Genomic DNA, 22,792 nt, shown 5'->3' with positions numbered 1-22,792 from the left:
AATGAAGATACAGGGGAGAAAGGGGATTTGGAGGGGAGACCAGTTAGTGCACACTGACCTCCCTGATCATTCACCTACTCACCTGGCTTAATTATACCATTCCTACCCTCAGAGCTGTGGGGTCGGAGCTGATGAGGACACAACCTTATCTGTGTATTTTGAACTGCAATGCTAAGCAAACAGAGAATGCAAAATGTCAGCTCAATGCTTTGAGGGTATGAGCATTTCTTTGCCTTTCATTTCACATCCTTGCCAACAGAGCGTTGAGTTACACGTATCCCACAAACACCTGCATTTCAAAACCAGGCAAATGTGGAACAGCCACCACTGCCACTGCTGAACATGCACCACGCCCACCCAGTTAAAGGGAAGTTGTCACTGCCAGTGCCACGGTTAAAAACAAAGCTCTGCCATGATTTAGTAAAGGTCTGTCTCCCTGGAGATATTTCTTAACTGGTTCATTCAAGCTTGAGCAAACACAAATCTAGGTCATGAGACTGTCACAGCCTAAAAGCCTGTATGTGTACATGCTAGTAGAGGCAAAGCTATGTATTTTAATAATAAACTAACTTTGTAACAAAATCCAGCAGAAGTCCTCTATTCTTTACAGTATTTCCATCAACTGCCTGCTGGCACTGGGCACTGGCAATACAGGACACGACATTTTCTGTTGTTCACAGAGGTTGAACATCTGATTCTACTGTACATACACAACACTTGCTTAGTGGACTAGTATATGGTAAGACCTCCTTAAGCAAAATGCCCTCAGAAGTACAAACCCAGCTGGACTGATAGCTTTGTATACTTCCAAAATTATGAACACAAATGAAAGCGTCATCCTTCAAAAATTGAGGATAATGGAACCACAAGGCAGGCAAATAGGCAGCTGATAGCATAGTCACAGAGAGTAACAATACCCATTTTATTATAAACTCACAACGGCACCTATGTTGGCATCTTATCATGGAAGAGGTGACACTGCACCTTTCAAGGAAGCTTAGTCCTCTCTTCAGTACTCCATGGCTGCCAATTTGTAACTCATTTACACCACAACTCTCTTAACAGGGCTTAAGGGCTGCCATTAATTGGCTTTCTTAGAGACTAAGCTGATTCTCCATCAGAACACAGTACAGGAGCCAAATTATCATCTGTGGGTTGTATGCCTGAAATGCATGTCCACATGTCACAGCAAGGCCATCATCAGCTCCTTGCTGGACAAGACACTGTGGAGATGTCATCACCAGTCATTGCCATTCCACCGGGAACTGTGCAGTGAGGTGCTTTCAGGGGTAACTATCACTTACGCACAAATATCACACCTGTCAACACTGGACTGCAAGTTGTGTCTTGTCAGTAAGGTTACAATCTCTTCTTGGGATCAGAAAGGAAACAAAACAATAGCTCAGTTTCTCTCTAATTAGCTCAACGATGAAGGCAAGAGTAGTAAACCAATCGAGTAAAAGTTGATGTTCTAAATGGGCAGTAAGCACAAAGATACCAACTTGGAGGGTCCAGAAAGTAGCCTGACAACCTCAGACACCACAGGCTGTCTGGTGTGGCTAATCAGAGCTCTTGAAGCTTGAGCAAGCAAGCAAATAAACCTTCTTTTCATCAGTTTGAAAACAAGAAACACTGTACAGCACTAACCATTGCTTATTCTGTCTGCAAGTGTGCACTGGCAATTAAAATACAACAACTCTTACATGCCCCCCTGCCCTAAGAGAAGCCCTGCTCAACCACTGTGGCTTCATACATACACCACACATGCTGATAATCAAGTTTACCTTAAAAACCTTCCAGAATATCGGGGAAAATGCAGTGCATTTATCTGTAGCATGCAGTACTAATTTTACAAACAAACTGATTGGAATAAAAACCCCACAGCAAAATGAAGATGAACCAGGGCAAGCTTTGAAAGGCTCCTATGAAAGCAGGCTGTAATTATTAGTAAGCATTCATAGATACCATTCTCAGTTCACGCTTTATAGTCATCCAGTAACAGCATCTATTTTGCTAAGAACCCAGCAAGGAACTGCCCTCAAGCAGAATTATGCAAGAGACCAAAATATTTGGGTCTAATTAAGAGTTGTTTATAGGACAGTCAGCTTATTAGCAATTCAACTTCAGTTTGCTTTTTAAGTCAAATGGCATATTTGCAACTAACTTGCTTGCATGTATCTTCAAAAGGAAGTAGGAATTACAAGTAACTATAGGAGGAATGTCTCTATCCCAAACAGAGCTGAAACAGCTTTTACGTAAGATAAGCAGAGAGCTTGACTGGAGCTAGTTGTAATAGAGAAATCAAAAGCCTCAGGAGCAAGAGCCACCACTAAGGCAGTCAATGAGATTCTTAGGAAAAAAAACCTGGAAGGCCTCTTCAATTTTGTAACAACACTGCAGGAGAAAACCAAAACCAGAAACACAAGTTTCTGTAGGAATCAGAAGTGAATCACATCCTTTGTCTAGCTTTCTCTCTAAGAGTCCTTGGGAGGACAGTAGTAAATATATGCACAAACTAATATTAAAATAGTATCTGATCTACAGAAGACATTTTTATTTGGTGTGGGTTTGGTTGTTTGGGTGTTTGGTTTTATTCTGTGGAAGAGTTCAGCTGATAGAAAACTGATTTTCCAAAGCAGCACATGTGATGATTTGAAATATTTCACCCAGATTCTAAATTACACTAAGAATAGTAATAGGTTGAATTACTTAGTGGGCTGTTAAATCCAGGCTTGCACAGTTCTGTATAGTCCCACTGTTTTTTACTACTTAAATATTGTAAATGTTTTGAAGGACAATTTTAAAGCTTGTATGTCTAGGTTTAAAACCTTTTAGCACACTCACTTCAATGCTGGTTTTTTTTCCATTGAATTAATTGAAGCCACCACTCAGCTTCTGAGCTCTACCTGCCATTCTTGGGAGGCACCAGCAAGTAGGATGTAAAAAACCACTCCAAGTTCTTACTTGAGTCATTTAATGACACAGCTTGGATATGACCTCTTGGGTTCACCTTTTATGGTCTAACTATTACTCTGCATTTCCTATTTCACTTTTTTTTTTTTAACGTGACCTGTTTTGGCGGAGAGATAGTATTGCAGAGTCCCAGATAAGATGTCACGGTAAATTCACATATGGATTCTTCTTTTGCTTTGCTTCCACCCTCCTGAACATCACCTGATGCTGCCCAGGAACTTCCTGATCACTTTCTTTAAAGAGAACAGCAATCAACAGTTACCTCATAGACATCTAGTTGACTATCTACCTTAGGGAACATGAAGGCAACTAACAGGCTGCTCGAGTTTCTTACGGGCTTTATAAACAACCTTTATTTGTTATGGAAGCTGAACTATTTAATAACATTAAATCCACTTAGGTACTGAAATCACTGAAGTAAATCCACATTGATCATTTTGATCAGCATCACCATCCAGAATTAGATGGCATTGATGAGTCTTCAGAAACAGCTTTGCTACATAGAAGAAAACTAGTGAAGCTTAAATAAAGTAATTTTTTTGCCAGTCCTGGGATGAGGTTCATATGGAATAGTTCTCTGCTCTCATTGATTCCATCTGAAATGGTTGACTTAACAGGCACTGAATTTACTCTCGGTAGGTTTTGATCCATTTGTCCCAAAAATCAATTAATACAATTATTTAAAACAGATCACTTATATAAGAAGTGAAGCAGAAAAGTAAACATTTATAAAATGTTATTTGAACGAATGCAATTGTACTCTAGCAAGTCAGCATTCCACTTATTCAGGTAAGGCCAGAAGAACTTGGAAGAATTCACACAACTGGTAGTCGTGCTGGCAACCAAGCTGACCCTCGTGCTCATCTAGAATCTTCAAAAACTGAGGATGAAGGCAAAGGGATTTCTGACTTGGGAAACTGTTATTTCTTGCAGGCCCATTTGAAAAGCAGGAAGCTTGGCAAAGAGCTCAGTCATTTAGTGAAAATTCAGGTTGACATCTCAGACTGTCATTTATATTAGGGAAAGCATGGCAAAGTGGGTTCCAGTCACAAAGTTACAGCTCCTCTTTAGGCAAGCTAACCCAAATTTTCTCTCTTTAAGTACATAGAATGCACTAAAATCCGCTCTATGTTAAAACAGCCATATACAGAAAGATGAAGTGCACTTGAAAATTGCATAGTTCAAGACAAATCCAAATGGTAACTTGAGCTACCATTTATACTTAAACCTTCAGGATCTGTGTTTGTCAGGAATACAAATTCTAACAAAACCACTGTCATGGAAAATACTCATTTCCATAGTGCTTTTTGTCCCAAGACAGTTATTTAAACAAACAAAAATTCAAATAAAAAGGCAGCTAAGCGAATAGTGAATATTGTCTGTCTTTCCCACCAGAATATAAGCCCAGAGCTTGTCATAGCAGTAAAACACCCACCATCCCAAATGCTCAGCATGCAGCCTAAAGCTGACTTGCATAATATACTATGTATAAATATAAAACAGCATCAGATACTGACGATGCTGGTCTTCTTGTTATACCCCACCACTACATGCTATTTATACAGGTCAGATAGAAATTACATTTACAATAACAAAATATTGGTCAAAAAGAAAAGAAAAACATATTTTCCTGATAGACCACTGTGAACAGTCAGTAAGAACTGAAGAATAGGTAAGTATGTGCAGTAAAGACAAAATCTTAGGGTTTACTCTGAGGTAAAAATATGGTCATTTATGAAGCTACTACATGCTAATACAGGATTAAAGAAAATAATAATTAAGAAACAGACTGTATTAGAAAGCATATAAAGAAGCCATATGGTACAATCAACTCTAAAAGGATTACTAATGTTTTTAATACTTTAGGCCTTTGATTCTCTGATCTGGACAGATAATATTTTATAGAGTAATTCTTTTCCTGAGGCATCTCTTACTGTGACTAACATCAAGTATTACTGTAGTTGTTTCAACAACTAACAGACATTTTGGCCAGTCATTTTCAGTGTTGTGTAAACTTGTGTAAACAGAACTGTGCTGCCATCATGGACATCTCTCTCTGAAACAAAATGAAGCACAGAACAAAGGAAACATGAGTAAAATCACCCAGCTGACACTAAGCCCAAACTAGGCTAAGACAAAAAAAGCCCAGAGGTTAAAACTGGAAGAGTCAACATCAACCTAACAACCAAACTGGCAGCAGTATTTTTAACAGAATTTGTTGGAAGCAAAATGATTCCCTGTTGGAATCCTAACATGAACCACAGAACATATGGTTATGGGCCTGGAGCCAAAATGAAAAAAAAACCCAACTCTGAGTGCTTCCCACAGATATTTTCAGACTTGAAGATACATTTTTGGTGTCACTTATGCAAAGTGTTACCAGTGTTGAAACTGAACATAAATTTTTCCTTCCAAAAACAACTGGACAAGAACAGTGATCCTACTGATTCAACCCAACCCAACTTTTTTCTGCACAAAATGTTACTGAAGAGGTCTCAGACAGAAATCACAGCATGGATTTTTTAGCAAAAAAGGTACATGACAACTCACTGGAAATTACTGGCCAAAGAGACTCTTACAAAAGTAATCTTGAAAAGCCATCAGGTGAATCATGTAAACTATTATGTTCAATTCTTCTATGAACCTTTCAGTATTACTTGTTGGAAGGTCCATGAGGAGGCAGATTGCCCAGGGTCAAATGGGGATTCAAGTCCACCAGAACAACTCACTTAATGACATTTCTTCAGCCTTTGCTTTGTACAGTTATATGCATTGGAATTACTCCACAGGCAGCTGAGCTGCATTCTTGAAACAAAATGCAGCATGTTAGAAGCCTAGACACGACACACTGCTTAAGACCTGTGAGAATACCTGTGAACATGAAGTGGCTTTTGAAACTTGAACTATTACTCTCTTATTCTCCTACAGCAAGCAGACGAAATCAGGTTTTAAAACCTAAGTAGACAAAAGAAATAAGAGGAACAACCCATATAGACTCAAACAGCTCCACAGGCGGGGTGTTTTCCCATCAGCATAATGTAAGTTTACAACTTCAGCACGCTTTTTGCCTAATAATACCTATTGGAGAATTCAAAACAAAGCCAAGCCCTACTTAAATCTAAATTATAATTAATTCAGTTATGTTTCTACCCTTTAAACACTCAAGTCTCCATCCCATCTACTGTAGTACTATTCAGATAATTTTTTCTCACAAGCAATGACAATTTGGTAGCTATATGAGATTTACACAATTTTTTAAATAAATTATCATTCTTTACCAATTTTCTTGTCATGGAGGTAAAAAGGTTTAGAGAAAAATAGTGAAAGTAAGAAGATCTGCATATCAGTGAAGACAGCAATCCTAATCCACCATACATCCCCTATGAGAAAGGTGGTCACATGGAATTGTCATCACAATGCTGGAGAAGTACAGGCAACACTTGACACACAGTCTGCAGCTCAAACGGTGCATTCATAAAACACGCCAAAGAGAGAAACAGCAGATCATGCCATCTCCTCCCAGTGGCTTCAAATACCTACTAAAAAAAGCCTTTCTTGCTCTTCCAACCTCCATCACCTACTGGAGATTTACTAAACACACAGCTACCAATCACAGTTTACAATATTTAGAATACCAATGCTTTGGCTGATACTACTGCAGCAAGGCTGAATGAGCTTAGTGCATTCTCCCTTCATTTCCTGATGCCAGCACCTGAACAGAGAAGGAAGGGAAGGAACAACAAAGTGTCTCAAAACTCAAACCATTTCACACCATCTCAGAGGCAAAGGGCCAGCTCTAAACATTATTTTGAACTTCAGGTTCTGGCAGAGATGTCAGATTCTGTGCTTTTTAATTACTACATTATTTTTACACTTCTTCCAACAGAACAACAAAGAGAGAATAGCTAGTCAAAAGAACTTTGAGTACAACTTACAGAGGGATAAAGAGGGAAAAAAAAAAGAGTAGCTGAGGAGAGGAAAAAGACCTATAGCAATAGACTGCAGAAGGCTCAGTTACTACCAGAATCACCAACACTAATGAAAACAGAAAAGCTGAGCAAGAACAGTGTGTTTGCACCCATCAAATCAACATCTCTGTCACAGCCACAAAACAGGACAACATGGAGACCGAGCTCCAGCTTTAAGAGTACTCCACACCCCCAGGGTAAAAAGCTCACAACTACTGGATGAGGAAGGACAGAAATCAGAAGTTGGTGAAATCCTTATAAAAATTTAGGAACAGGGTTAAGTTCAAGAAAAACCTAAATTTCTGAAGGGAACAGGATCAAACCCCAAAACATCCACTACTTGTACAACAGAGACAGACAAAGAAATCATGAAACACAGCTGAACTTTTATCAGGGTTTAACAGTGTGTGCAAACATTACATGTCAATTAGATTATACTTAGCCTAGCACACTGCCAACTGTGTGCTAATCTAAAGTCAAACCTCCTCCTACACCAAATGTGCTCAGAAAGAGCACATCATACCAGTAAGCTCAGAGGCAGCTTGGCAGACTTCATATGGTTGAGGTTAAATTCAGATATTTTGTTATTGTTCTGAGCAAAGCCTATTTCGAGAAGTACCTAAAACACCTTCATTTAACCTTGTCCTTAGACACATCTGATACAAACTGACATGCTGGTTTAATTATAGGCTGCTTTGAAAATTCACTAAAGACATTTTTCAAACATGGAGAATTGCAGGACAAAATTCCATTAGCGACCTTTCAGTATTTCAAGCACCATTTCCAGATGAGCAGTCAAAGCCAGCGACACATTTAGAACAGTAACGTGGACAAGGTCAAAGTAACTCCAACAGATTAAGAACATGGGGTGAGATTTATCAGCATTTTGCCCAAAGCCTATTTCACTACTTTGTCACATTCTCTTCTGAGAGCATTACAATACAGAAATGGTAATGTATGTGTGAAATTATTCTAATAATGATTTTTCCTTGTTCTTTTTGCCTCCTCTTACATGTATTCAGATGAAAGAGTTAAGTCATCTTCTCAGCTATTTTTTTCTCATACCAATGAAAGGCATGGCCCTTTTTTCTAAGGCTTAGAGAAATCACTTATTACATGATCATATTCTCCAGTCTCCCTGGAAACTGTTTCAAAACAGTCAATGTCTGTAATGGTCAGGTTAATCTCCAGACTGTTAATTACAATATTTACTTGGCGCTGCAATATTCATACACCACATTTATCTTTCAGCTTAATCTCTCTCCTCATAAACACAGCCACAGAAGTATATATTTCACATACACGCTAAAGAAAATTTTATACTAATATAGACAAGCTTTTAAATTACTGTAGGTTTTATGTCATTATATGCATAACAAAGAAAATTAAACAGGATCTTACCTCAAAATTAAACTTCATTTAATAGAAAATAAGTTCAGCTGGAAGTATTGTTTGATCACATGGAAGGCTTCCAGTAACCAGGTCTGTAACAGAAGATACAAACAAGTTACTTTCTTATCCCCAGTCCATTAATTTCTATTTTCCATGTACCTTCTCTGTCAACACACTGGAAAGAAAACAACTCAGGAAGTTGTAAATTTGCTTTTCTCTTTACGAGTCAGAATTTGCATTGCCAAAATGTCTTTGTGTTCAAGAAAATAAAATTCATTCCAGGCTTCTAAACCACTCACATGCAAGAGCTCATAATAAAAGAACTCTGCATTTTTACAGGTAAACACTTGGAAACTGCCCAGTCAATTATGAAAACACTTGGCTGTTTCAGGGAGGTGAATTTTCTCATATGAATATTTTCAGGCTTTTTTTAGAAGACTTTGTTTCCTTTCTTTTTTTCCCCTAAATTTTTTAGGATCAATTACTAGTTTTTACTCTAAACAAAAGCTAATGTATCATAGTGGTTTAATAATCATGAGGATGGGAAATCAGCTTGTACACAAGCCATTTAGCAATTCTGGACCCCCACAGTGCTGTGAAATAAACACCAGCTTCTCTCCAAGTATCTCCAGGCACAGTATTATGTCTGGCCCAGGTCTTGCTGCTAGCAAAGGCTTGTGTTCCAGGTGTGCAGTTATGGAAAGCTCTCACCCCACTTTTAGATCTCTTGGACAATCTAAAAATTCAGATGAAGTTCTGATCCACAGCAGCTACCCAAATGTGAAACCAGTTTATGCACCAATTTAGAAAGGCCAGGATGTTATAGAATGAAGTTACACATGTATACAGCTACACAGCAGGGAATGCCTTTTAGCTGAGAAAAGCCCACAGCAACAAGAGAATTCTTACAAATTTTAACCAAAGTTGGCAAAAACATTTCTGATAGAATAAATTCACGACTGAATGTTTTTCTTGCCTGGGTTGGTTAGAAAAGTGACTTTTTTTCCTTTCAGTGGACTTTTAAGCAACATCAGCTCTCTGCCAACACAACTATTAACTGCAGGTTAACAGATTTAATGCCGGTCAGAGTAAATGCAGTATACTTAACACAATTATTTCAGCACCCAATGGATCACCTACATGAAAACTGGCATTGCAGTAGTTTGCTACTTTGAAATTTAGATCCCTGATCATACTCATTCAACTTTTCAATGCCTGCCAAGTCTCCAGTAATGCACAAATAATTTACAATTAAGTCTAGGTAATGGTATGCCAACAGCCTGCACCACATGGGGCTCCTGCTAGAATTTAATGTCAGGATAAAAGCAAGTTCAGCACACAGAACATCTGTGTATTTGATGCATTGCCTTAGGTGGCTGTATCAGTGCATCAGGGATTGATCTGCAAGGCAAGTATTTGTATTCCAGGAACATGCCAAATTGCCTGCTCAGTACAGCCCATAAATTCACCAGCCACCCTACTTCCTGGAAGTCACTATGTACTTCTCCATGCTTGCATATATTTCCAAGTTCTAAAATTTGTTTCCAGTGCAGTTGTGAAGGAGTTCAGTCACTTGCAGTGATACCTTTCTTCATTGCTGGCCCTTTGTTAACAAAAGCACCAGAAGCCTTTTCAAGTGCCCATGTTCTATGAGCACCAAGCACCAGCTGGAAGCATCTTCACCTCTACTCAGAACCACCACCAAAGAAGGCTGACACTTTCTGGACTTGAAAAAACTGAGTGCCTGCAGAACACACCACATCTAGGAAACAACAAAATCTTATGCAGCAGAGAATGAAGTGACCACCCCAATACTGCTTCTTTGTAGTTGCACCACACAAAGGCCCCCGGATAAATTTTCCAATTCAATACATGTTCCTTTAAAATCACTGATTTAAACAGTTCTGAAACGGCTTTGAAATTTGTTTTTTTCAAGCGCAATTCTAAAACAGAATTGCTGCTTAAAAAAAAACCCCAACAACCAAGCAAACACAAAAAAAAACCCCTGACAGTTTGGTTTTTTCCAAGCCGTGCACCAAACACGGGGAACCAGAAATTTATTTTTCTGTAGTTTATCAGGAGGGTCTCTCTACTTAAGTGTTAATACGACTGGGAAGGAAGGAGTAAAGCAACTGCTGTCTTAATAATTCACATCAAGGGAAGAAACAACGTAATTCATTTGCACATACTACCAGAGTAACTTAGTGACTATAATACCATGTTTCAAAATGACAACTTAATTTTAAATAGATTTTAAGTCATCAGAACACTTCAGAGTAGAAAATTGAGTATATCTTGTGGAATCTAAGGAAAACAAAAGTTGTTTGTACTATGATACATCTTAAGACTAGCTGAAACAAATGTGACTGTGGAAACAACATTCATTTTTCAAGTGGGTTAATTACTGCTGAAGCAGCCATACGTTTTTTACTTATCAATGGGGAGATAAGGAGACCTTAAAAAAACTATTAATCACTTTGTTTGTTTATTCTATTGTCCTCACTTCCTGGAATGTAGTCAGAGATGGAGCTAGACTGCCTAAAAGCCCAGTCAGCAAAGCAGCTATGCTGAACCCTGGATTTGTTTACAATCTATTGCAGGGTGGGAGCAAGGAGTGCATGAAGCACCTAAGTCCAAAAGTTTACACAGGGCTTTCTGAATAGTTGGAGTATTTCTTAGCATAAGCCCTTGGCTCCCCTCTCCTATTCTTTTTTTCCTTAGCTGCAGCTACATTTCTATGAAATGCTTTTGGTTCAGATGCTAGTGATGTTATTTATAGAACAAGCAAACTTGAATAAAGAAAAGCACTGAACTAGAATGTACGTTCTCAATTCTACTGTAGATTCCTTCACTATGAATTAGAAGTAAATTACAGTTTTGCCTTTATAGGTATTTCCTAGTTATTCTGCATTCTCTAAATTCTTGGTAATAATATAGTTTAATTCACTAGCTATTGGACTACAAGCTCATTGTGATTAAACAGATAAATTCCAGCATCATCTCATACTATATTTTCTGAATGTGGAAGATATTTCTGCCCATGTATTTCCTTTGGGTTTATGATGTGTGGTTTTCTGTGTTTTGTGGGGTGCTCTTTTTGTTTGTTTGTGCTTCTTGGCTGTGTGGGTTTGGGGTTTTTTTGTTGTTTGCCAAGCACTGCTGTAAAAACCACAACCAAATCCAAAGCTATGGTCCATTACACAGAGTATGGACTGCTATGTTTTAATCCTGTTGGCATTCTCACCCCTTTACTGTGCCATTTCTGCTAAATGACTCTGCTAATAGCTTAATATTTTAAAGCTACAGTCAGGGGAATAGTTACTTTGGGACACTGGGAAGCTTAGTTTAGGACATTTGGAACATTTGGGACATTGGGAAGCTTATTCCCATGATCTAGTTCCATGCTTCAAAACTTTAATGTTCCTTGCACATAATAAAGGTATTGAATGGCTGTTTGAGGCTGGTACTAACTTAGATGTTCTGTAGTGTGTGACTCCTTCAAATCCTAGCTCCTCCTTATATGTCTTGAAGAAAGTAATAGACTACTTCATAAATGATCACAATTTACCTACTACAAGGTATTCAGCATTTAGGCAAACGTGACTACCCCCCATATGAAACTATACTCTCAAATGCAATTCTTCCAACTTGTAGCAAAAATGTTATTCCGTAAAAATTGTGAAGTTTTTGAAAGTGGTGGTTCAAGCCAGACTTTCTGGGAATCTCATAGATGGTGGTAGTTCATCCCTGCACTGCTCTGCCAAAACTCAGCTTTCAGCCTCTCAGGACCAATTATTGCTTCACTCTTATCAGATCATAACTACTGTTTTTCAGCTTCTGTTTATCAATCCTTACACCAACCTGCACATTGAGGATAATAGTTTTGAGCAAGTCTGACAAAGTACAACAAATTCTGCAACACAAGGGCAAAGTATGGCATTAATTTCTGCTCAAGGCTTCATGTTTGCAATATAGCAGGAAAAAACTATCTGTTGTGATCATTTAAAGTTAATTATATTCTGATTAATTTTCAAAATTATGTAAATTTAATCTCTTACATTATGCTGCTGACCCAACCTTTTTTGATTAATGTTCATCTGTTTTCATGCTCTTCAAGAGCAGTCAATAGCTTTTCATAAAAGAGCAGTTATTCAAACTTGATTCTGAACTCCAGCTTCCCCTCTAAGTATATTTAAAACCAAAAAGTTTCTGATTTTGTTGTCTAGAAGAAAGACAGAATCTTGTTTAAACTAAGCTGCACTCCTATTATGATTAAAGTTAAATGGTAACTTTCAATCTTTTTATTACTATGATTTTTATTACGGCTACTACTACAGAAAAAGCTACAGCAAATATTCACATTCAGTTACCCTTGGTAAGTTCTTTAAAATGTGTTTGCCCAGAACAGTATGTCTTGTTGGCATCACATGGCAAAGCCTCTCCTCTGATGGGAGGCAGTAAGTTTGACTGATTCCCAAGGGTGAAGTACAAGGCAGCCAGGTCTTCCTGCCCTCCCAAGGACCCATGCACTGCAAAGGCGCCACGCAGCAAACCCACCTCTTGTCCTGTCATGGGGTGAGTGAGCTTCATCCTCCCAACACCACTACAGGAGGTGGCCACAAAATGACAACTATCAACCACTATTACAGATTACAGACTTGCACTGTCTGCAAGAAGTTAACTACAGCCATCATCAATGGTTGTTCATTTATTCTAAAATCCCTGGCTATTTATTTGAGCTCAGAATATAGTCTTTTAAAAGCAGAGGTAAATACATAATTTACAACGGTATAATACAATATATAGTAATTAAAAAGGACAGGTAAAGACGTGAAACAACAGGTCCTCACAAATGACTACATGGCACTTTGCTCACTAAGGTACCATTCACACTAACTGTAGTTTCTAGCTTTACAATTTGCAATCTATGTTAATGTTATCCGTTATTTCCAAACAGACAGTCTGCAAGCAGTTTAACAAATGTAAACAACATGCTAAGCCTATGTTTCATGAGAACAGCAAGGTAGCTTACATCAGAACAGTTGCAGTGCTCTGCTGGATACCAACACCTGAGCAGGGAACACAACTCCACACATCAGAAATTCCTCAACACAGGGCCTGTTTTCTTCCCATGTTGTGGTGCTGTACACTCAGAATATCCAAATATGCACTTGTACTCAGATCAAAATTAATCAGATTTCTCATGCATTTGTGGTGCTAAACATTACAGAATCAGTTATTCAGCAATCTACAGCAAAGATTCACTTGTTCAATGGCACCTATTGAGTTTCTGCCCTCCTATGGCAATATAAATTTAAAAAATAGTACATTTTGCATTATCTTTTTGAAAAAGTGTGAACTCAGCTGTCAGAAGAAACTACTGTAAAAACAACAATATGGGAACCTGCATTTTTGCTTAAAGTCATGAATCACTCAGGCCTCAAACATTTCTCCTCAATATTCTACTGTGGGTTCACATTTCCCTTCAAACTACTTATCCCAAAAGGCATATCAATCCATGATATAACAGTCTGTGTGTCCCCAATCCCCAGTGTGATTGTCTGTAATGTCAACACTTCCACCTTGAATGATGACATGCAATTCATCACCCACTTTTACCTTAATACCTGCAAATAAAGTCATTGGTGATATGGCTGTTAGGAGCTGAGATTTCATGTCCAGGGGCGTGCGTGAACTGAAGAGGCAATAAAATAATAAAAGTAATCTTTCAGAGGGCAGGTAAAAGACAGAGAGAAGAAAGAAACAACCCCACAACAAAACAGTCCCGGGTTTTTGCTGTTGGTACAATTTCTTCAGAGTGGGTTACCAAGACAGGGCACCTGCCATTCCAATGGTGTCTGCAGTTAAGAAAGTTTGCCAGCTAAATCTGTTCACAACAGAACTATGGCCCACTTACACTGCAGCAGACAAAACATACAATTTACTTCTTTGGCATGACTAGTAGGAAGTTTGCCAACTTTCCAAACATACTCCTCGAAAGCTGGCCTGCTCTATGTTTGCATCCAAAGGGTTAGTATAATAATGGTTCAGAGACTCCACATACAAAGTGTTGGAAACTCAGCTTCAACAGGCATCAAACTTGGATTTTCCATTTTTATATTATCCTCATTACCTCAACAGACTAAACAGATTGTTTTCAAAGAGCAGTGGTTTGTAAAATTTCCTTATCTTCCCACCAAGTGATTAAACACTTAATTTATGCAACACATGAACTATCCTGGCAAGGAAACACACTGAATCACCAATACACTAAATATCCAAAGTTCATGTTAGCATATAAATTTATGGAGTACGGAGTGAGAAGGCATTTTTAACTCAAACCAGAACAATACAAAACATATTTAAATTCCTTTCAGTTAGCATATCAACAACCCTTTGATGGACCAGGCCAGCGTGCATTAGAGGATCTCCAAACAAACAAACAGGATGAGTCCTAGACCTCCTGAGAGCCAAACCTGGTTACCAAACAAAATGCAGCTACAATGGAATGCGAAGGGAAATGATTCTGAGCCAACTCTACACACATACACATATATGCATGTATGTTATTGTTACTTCAGACATGCAAACACGCATGGGCTTCTTGCAGAGCTTATCATGACCTTAGCTAGGCGTTCTCCACGCTCCATGATCCCAGCACCCACCACATTTTCAACACAGTCAACAGGAAAAAGTCAATTGCATAGATACACCCCATGGTACAGCTCAAGTTGAACATCCCATCAGCACTTGGGAAAAGACACAACCTCAGAATACTACAAAACACTGAGAACATCCAATAAACCATTTCTGTGTGAAGTAAAGGCCAAGGCACTACTTGTTGATTGTCTTGTATGCTTGAAGCTCATGTTCCCAGTACCATGACTTGCTATCAAGCCTCCTACACAGTATTTGAACATTATCCATGATTTCTAAACTGCTTTCAATACACTGTCCTCTCCAAATAACAGCCATTTATGCAAGTGAGTAAATACACATCAAACAGTTGAAGAAGCTGAGTGTCTACCTGCTGCATTTACTTCCTTGAAGGAGGTAGATGTCTTTTGAGGTGACTGTGGGAAGGGGAATTTAAAAGGTAGCTTTAATCACTCCTACTTATTAGAGTTCCTCAGTGATTGAGATGTTAGTATATCTACAGAGTGCACACATTACGGCTGTTCACTATAGCAGAAATGCATAAAGCAGTTCCCTTTCTGCCTGATGTGCCTTGGAGGACATTAAGTTAACATTTCAGAAAGAAACAGCACTTCTTTAACTATGCAGCTGCCAAATCAATTCTTTCTGATTAAAATATGCTTTGAATTTCATAAGATCTTCTCACAGACATGAATCTTTCAGTCCCAAGCACTTCCTGTCATTTTTAATTACTTCCTTTCAAGTCCCCTAAAGAACAAAAATGATGCTTTGCAGTGTACACAGACAGGATGAACAGCACTTACTGTATCCTAAGGGAGAACACTGTCTGGAAGGGCTATTTAAGTGGGGGAAGGAGGAGAGGCAATACTGGAAAACACATACCTAAGAAATACATACTGTTAATACTCTTAATTGAAAGAAAAAATACAAGAAGCTCATCCTCCTCACTTCCCCCTCCCAGTAAATGGAAGAGAGATGACTTCTCTTGACAGACTAAGCTTTCCAAGCACATGTTTCTGGAATGAGACAGCGCCTGAGTTATGTTGGAGAAATAATCCTTCTCAAGATGCTTCCCTTACTTCTAGATATGTTGTGGTCTTATATAAAATATTTATACAGGAACTCCTAGATCTTTATTCAGTAGGGTAAGGAGCAAGAAAATCTCCATCATGCTTCTGCACTGAGATGGTCTTGAACCAAGTCAGACCCCCAGTTGTGTACACAGATTGTCAAATCCCAAGTCATGTCCTTTCCAATCACCCCCATACCGGAGCAGCTTCTGTTTCAAATCTCCTCCTGCCTCATTATGGCTCACCTTGAAGTTACCTCCTGTAAGCTTCCTACACACACCAGCCCAGACTCCCATAATCTTTCTGTGAAGAAACTTAAATCAGGTCACCCCGAGGCAATTTGCAAAAGAGAAAGCATTGTTTGCCTTCGCTGTCAACTAAGCTACTTAAATACTGCAAAAAACTTCAAGTACTCAACAATCTCAGTCACTCAGAGCTGGTTTCAGTTGTTTAAGATGACTGCAGACCTGCAACACTGCAGCTGCAGATGGAGACAATGCCCTTTACCTACCTTTGAGAAGTGCAGTTAGCATGGTTGTCCTGTACAGCTGCAGGATTTCATGGCTTAAAACAAAACAAAAAAACAAACAAAAAAAACCACCAAAACCCAAAAACTCCCCAACCAAACACAAAAAACCCCAAAACAGAACTACATTGTCAGCATGTCAGCAACACATCATTTGTATGGAAGAATGAACTCACTTCTAACACTTTGAATAATAGAGACCCCAGAAAAATATATTTTCACTGATTTTCCATTCATTGTCCTGGAGTTGAAGCCAAAAAACCCAAGTAAATCAAGCAATTTTCCTATCTGGTCCTTTTGAAACACTGTAATGCAGTCTGCACAGAATTAAGGCTTTAGAAAGGAAGAGGTAAAACATGGCATTCTTAGCTCCAGTCAGCATATTGCATTTCAGTATTTTCACAGTAACATACAGTTGATATCCACAGTTAATTCCAAAAGTTTTTTCGTACAGTGTCTGCCCAAGGGACTGATTCCACTGCATTCGAAAAGCACATCTGAAGTGTTTATTGCTTCCAGATTTTGAAAGGAGAAATTACTGTTATAACTCAGCTGTCTTAACAGCTCTGCTAAAATCTCTCTGGTTTTCATCCCAAAGTCTCACTTCAGAAAATACATGTTTCCTGTGTATTAATTCTCCAAGTGTACAAAGCCAATATTCAACTTTGAGGCAGAAAAATACATTTAACAAGGAAAATACATGCAACCCAAAACTTACAGTGCAGACTACTTGAAACATGTAGTAAAGTTTTGGGGCATTGAGTTACTGCATACAACACTCTCTAACCATTTTCCCATTCCCTGCCAAAAATCCAAAGCACTACATTCAGTATTTGCACTAAAAGCAAAATTTGATAATCATGACCTGTGTCCAATTCTACATTTAATGGTTTTATTGGATCAAATTAGCACATAGGTGATGACTGACCTCAGTGTCACAGACACGCAAATTATGTCACATGAGAAGAGCAACAGCCAACACAGGTCCACTCCAGTTAATGATAAATTAAGCTGATGTGTAATATTCAGATCTGAAGGTCCAGTAATGCAATAGCTCAGCTACAGCTTGAACCCAGCAATCAGAGAACAGACACTAGACAGAGATGCCAAAAGTCTGAAACTTCTGCCCAGAGAGCATTTGCTCTGAGAAGGCACACATCTTAAAATAAAATACAAGGCTGTACCAAGAATACAAGTGATTGCTGAATGCAACAACTAAAATACCTGCTCAGTAACATTCATTCTGGCTACAGATCACAGGAACATGTGAACCAACATGAAGTAAATGATTAGCACGATGTTATACGTAAGCAATTTTGGATGAATAGAGCAAGAGAGCATGGGCATGAAAACTGATCAAATAATGCAACTGCACTTTTGTAGGTAGCAGGTAACAGGCCAACAGGCCAAGTGGCAATATCTGAATTCAACTTGCATCTTTATTGCCCTGTTTCTAAATCTGTGGTCTAGATACTACATGGGTTTTATCATAACAACTTTTAAGTGGTCCTCATTATGCTTTTAAGTGATAGATTCCACTTCTGTCAAAGTGCACTCAGGAAGCAAAGCTCCTGACTTGTCTGAAAATTCAGAGCAGCCCAACTCAGAGCTGTTTTCTGGATTGACTTTCACTCCAGCTGCTCTCGTGAATGATTAACACTCAAGTCTCCTACAACTATGTGCTACTGGCTCCTTGGACAGCACTTAGCTGTACGAACAGATGGACAACAAGCTTTTGGAAGCAATTCTGCCAAGAATGTCCAAGCCAAACGCTCTTTTTGGACTGGCATGATGAGCAGCATGTGGGAAGAATCACACTTCTGGTTGACATATTTGCCACTTGGCATGTTGCCCTGAACTTGCAACTGGCAAATATTTACAGGGGAAACTTTTTCTTGGTGAGAAAGTGACAAGGAACACAAGTCTGAAGGCATGGAAGATGACAGATCAAGATTGTATTCAGAAGTACCACTCTAGAATCACATGGAAGAATAAAAGCAGTATGACATTAGTGTAGCTTCAAGAAACACATACAATAGGCAGAGGAATAAAGTTTTGGCAATGTAAAATAGTCAATTCCACAATATCCAATTCTTCTCAAATATTTCTGAATTGCTGGGGGAGGGAGGTGCTCCTCTCAGGGAAAAGACCAAGGACAGAGTATCTTAAACCTGAAGAAATCCCCAAAATTGCCTAGAACTTACCTAGTGTGATTGAGAAAGGCTTATGTATTCTGACACTGTTTCTACCTCCTCGTATCTTTGCAACTACACAGAAATCTGTGAAGGTGGAGAGTATTAGTCTCTGATTGCAAAAGTCCTTAGGAGCATGGGCCCAGAAATGAAGGCTTAAAAACATTCAGGTAACAGAAAAGACTTTGTAACAACAATCAGACAGTTGGGGAAGTAAAAAAATCTTGGGATGGACAGTCTGTGTCTCTGAGCTTTTATGCCTTCTGTCCAAAGGACACACATGCCTGAAGTGACAGAATTAATCCAATTATAATACCGAAATTCTACTCACAGGGACAGCAGGTGAAAAAAGATGGGGAAAAACCAGAAGATTTTTAAAACTTCTTTCTTCAATATTTTTCCCTAGAGATATAGGGAAACATGACATATGTTAACAATCCTAACCTGTTTGTAACACAGGCGGCAGAGAGAACTTTCAACAAATGGTAAAACTAAAAAAGTCATCTGATAAGTAATACTGACACATGAAACAAAAGAGCTGAGAGGAAACACCTCTGTACAAAGGAAGTGTGTATAAGGCTTCTGGTACTACTATCACAGAGCAGACTTTTAAAACAACAAAAGCAAGATAACATAAAAATCATAAACTAATAGCTGCAACTGCAGGGAAACATGTGAACAACCTTCTGCCTTGAAATCTGTGGCTCAGTTGAACTGACAGGTCATTGCTGCACAAAACCTTCACAGAAATCAGGCTTCAGGGAAGAAAGAGACACCTAGCCATGCTCACCTGCCCAAAGGTTACAATTCCAAGACAAAAAAAGGATACTCTTAAAAATTTCAGAGGTGGAAGGAGCTGCAAAGAGGGCCAATGTAAAAAAAAAACAAAACAGGACCACGGCAATTTGGGGGGTTTTCACCACTAGAGAGCCAAACGTACCCTCACAAAAACACAGTAGCTTTCTTCAAGGTCATGAGGTGGTTTATAATTCTCCCAGAGACTTCTGTGCTCTCTACTTGAAGCCAAATTTTCTCCGAAGTTTTAGTCTTCAAGTTACAAAGGAGGCTTTTTTCCTTTAACTTTCATTTCCAGCAACTGTTCCACAACAGCTTTCCAATTCCCCCTTACCAGGCACTCCTTTGAAACAACTAAGTTTCAGGACATTTTCCAAGGCATCTCTCCTTCTCCACAGGGATTTACAAGCACCCCCAGCTTTCCCACTGGTCCAAAAAAGAAGTAGTTGTTTCTGTCTTGTAGTCCATTTTCACTGTTTTCATGAATGCAGTCACTCCTCTGAGGACTGGAGTAAGCTGTCAGCCTTTAGAAGTGACAATTACAGGAGATGCCAAGGGGTAAACTACCCTTGGAAGACACCATGTGTGCAACCAAACAATTCCACCTACACTGCACAATATGGCTGAATGCTAACAGTAAGCACCACCAGCAAAAACTTCACTGAAGTTACATTGTACCTCCATGTCTTCCTTTGCTGCTATAAAAGCCCTGTTTTAATCCAGTTGTCCACAACAAACTTCCACTGTAATTCCAGGGCTTTATTTCACAAAAGGCATTGTGCACAGCAATATGAGCTTGAGAATGGGAAGACATTGTCAACAAGCAAAGCACGTTTCAGCCACATGGTCAAATTCCAGCTGTGACCTTATTCCAATACACTGCAGTGGAGTGACACGAGCAAACACAATACTTGAATTTAGCCCAGAGAATCAAATTCCATGTTTCTGCAGTTATGAACTTTAAAATCTAAATTTTCAAAGGTCTTCGCTCCAAATTAAATATTCATGCAAAAAGAAACTTCCAGTAATCAGGCATTTTCCAGAAAAGTTCAGGGGACTACATGATTCAGTCTCCCAAGGAATTTGCCTTCCCACACAAGCGGCAAATCTGAATGATACTCAAAATAGTTGTTTTTCTGTTATTTCTGTAACAAAGATTTGTAGACAACACTTACGTCAGAATGTTCATCGACAAGTAGCCAAATTTCCAAACCAAACTAAATTTTAAAAACAGAAGTAGTACTTCCAAGATAATTAATTACTGTGCTACTTGATACCTGCTAAAGATAACTGGAAATCTAAGTTCTTTTTCTAAACAACCTGATATCCTGGTATCACTCTCAAATTTATTTCTAATGAGTGTATAATATTAGATTAGACTAAAGACTGACTTAAAGAGCTCTCCATTGGAAAACTATTTGTAAGGGTTGTTTTGCTGTTAGCTGGAGGTCAAGAGGGCATTTCTTTTTCTTACACTGTGGTAAAAGTTATTTCTTTCTTACAAAAATGCTTCTGAAAAAGTTAGGTATTTTAAACCAGTACATACAGTGTTCTCCACTTAGCAGCTTAATTCTGGAAGCTCAATGCAAGGTGTGGCAGTCCCTGTGCACAGTAAATCGTTAACAGTAAATCGTGAAAGTTAGCTTGGCCCACAGTGTGCAAGAAAGGACCATCACAACTCCACCCCAACTAGACAACAGCCCTGCACTGTTAGCTGCATTTTCTACTCAAGTGCAAACGTTTCTGGTAAAGTAATGTTTGCATGTAGAGATGGGGAAAAGTAAACCACTGACATACTCTAGCCAAGATTAATACCTTCTGTACCTTTTAATATGCTATGCATGCTTTGTTAGAGCATTTTCAGATAATTTCAGGTAGCTTGACAGCTATGCTGTTCAAAGCCACAGTTTAATGACTTCTGACTCTGGCATGGTTTGTTTCTCACAAGGCTTTCTGTTGGCTTGCTTGATGCAGTCTAAGATGAGCCTATAAGACATGGAATTTCCAAAATGAACAGGAGAAAGGTGAATATGTACATTTTTTAGCACTATTATACAAGAGAGCCCTTTGGGCATGCTAAACAACAGCCTAGCCAAGTGGAAGGAAGAGTAAAACAGATTCTAAACTTGGACAGCACTGACACAGTTGAGAGTATGACGAAAAGGCAAGCAAACATTAAAATCTAGGTCATGAAATACCATCTCAGTTACATGCACAGAGTTTCTGGAAAGGCAAAAGCTCCTGCAAGGTGAAGGAGCTTACAGTCAATGAATCAAAGCTTGCTGATTCTTTCCTGGCATTATCAAAAAGAAAATACAGTACTTTCAAACAATATCAACAACCAGTAAGCACAAGAGGCAACCAATTTACATCAGGCTCTCCATATGGGGAGATTTCCAAATCTGACACCTGTTTACTACTTCTAGTTTTCCTCAGTCAGTGAAATCAAATTTTTAAAATGTTCTTAGCACATTCAACTGTTTATCTTTGTCACTTCTAGCCTACCTGATAAACTACCTTAACTACAAATAGCTTTATTCATAATTAATTATTTACTGAGTGGAAGATCAAAACCAACTTACACATATCACGAGAGGAAGTTGGCATCTTATTTCCATCCTGTTTGCTGCCTCACAGAGATGACATCATTTCTCATGTCTTCCCACTATTTCTTATAAACATCCATAACTTGACTAGAACTATCTAGAAAAAGGCCTGACAGCCAAGTCCATTTTTGGAATGTTAGCTTGCAACCAATGTATCCGAGAGCATCTGCAATGCAGAAAAATCCAGTCAAGTACAGAGCTTGCTGTCCCATCACTGAAGGTCATTTACATTACTGACATGCTCACACAGGCTGCATCTGCAAAATGCAGTTTGCAAAGCTGCCTCTTGATTTCTGCCTGTGTCTCCCCTCACTCCCTGTAACAGGCTCAGTCAGGAGAATTCTACATGAAAACTGCTATGGTTTATAAACCAAGCAAAATCCAGCCATGTTAGGTAATTTTCTTACGTCTGGAATACAACACCAGTTCAACTGTAGAAAGTTAATAATTTAAACTGCAACAAAGAACAGAGGCCAAACACCAGTGTCTTCAATTTCAGCTTTTATGTACTATTAAATGTATGAAATTCAATTGCAGAAACTCAGGCTTTCTTATGTCATTATTTCTAATCTATGCCACATTTCTTACGACAAGACAAAATTTAACTGCTTAA

At 38.7% G+C, this 22,792-nt stretch overlaps 1 protein-coding gene across 5 annotated transcripts in view; it reads right to left on the bottom strand.

Annotated features, from left to right (window-relative positions):
- TLN2 (talin 2) overlaps positions 1–22,792 on the bottom strand; it is a 143,097-nt gene that overhangs the window by 91,761 nt on the left and 28,544 nt on the right. For all 5 annotated transcript variants that reach the window (XM_085070862.1, XM_085070861.1, XM_085070860.1 and 2 more), the window contains one exon: positions 8,343–8,425. The gene's annotated coding sequence lies outside the window, so the exon portion shown is untranslated. The remainder of the gene's footprint in view (positions 1–8,342; positions 8,426–22,792) is intronic.

The sequence above is a fragment of the Lichenostomus cassidix genome, chromosome 10 (assembly GCF_008360975.1).
Source record: "Lichenostomus cassidix isolate B80296 chromosome 10, HeHo_3.0, whole genome shotgun sequence".
Taxonomy (NCBI): domain Eukaryota; kingdom Metazoa; phylum Chordata; class Aves; order Passeriformes; family Meliphagidae; genus Lichenostomus; species Lichenostomus cassidix.
Note: the sequence above shows the minus strand (reverse complement) of the source record. Positions and strands in the feature narration are given on the sequence as shown.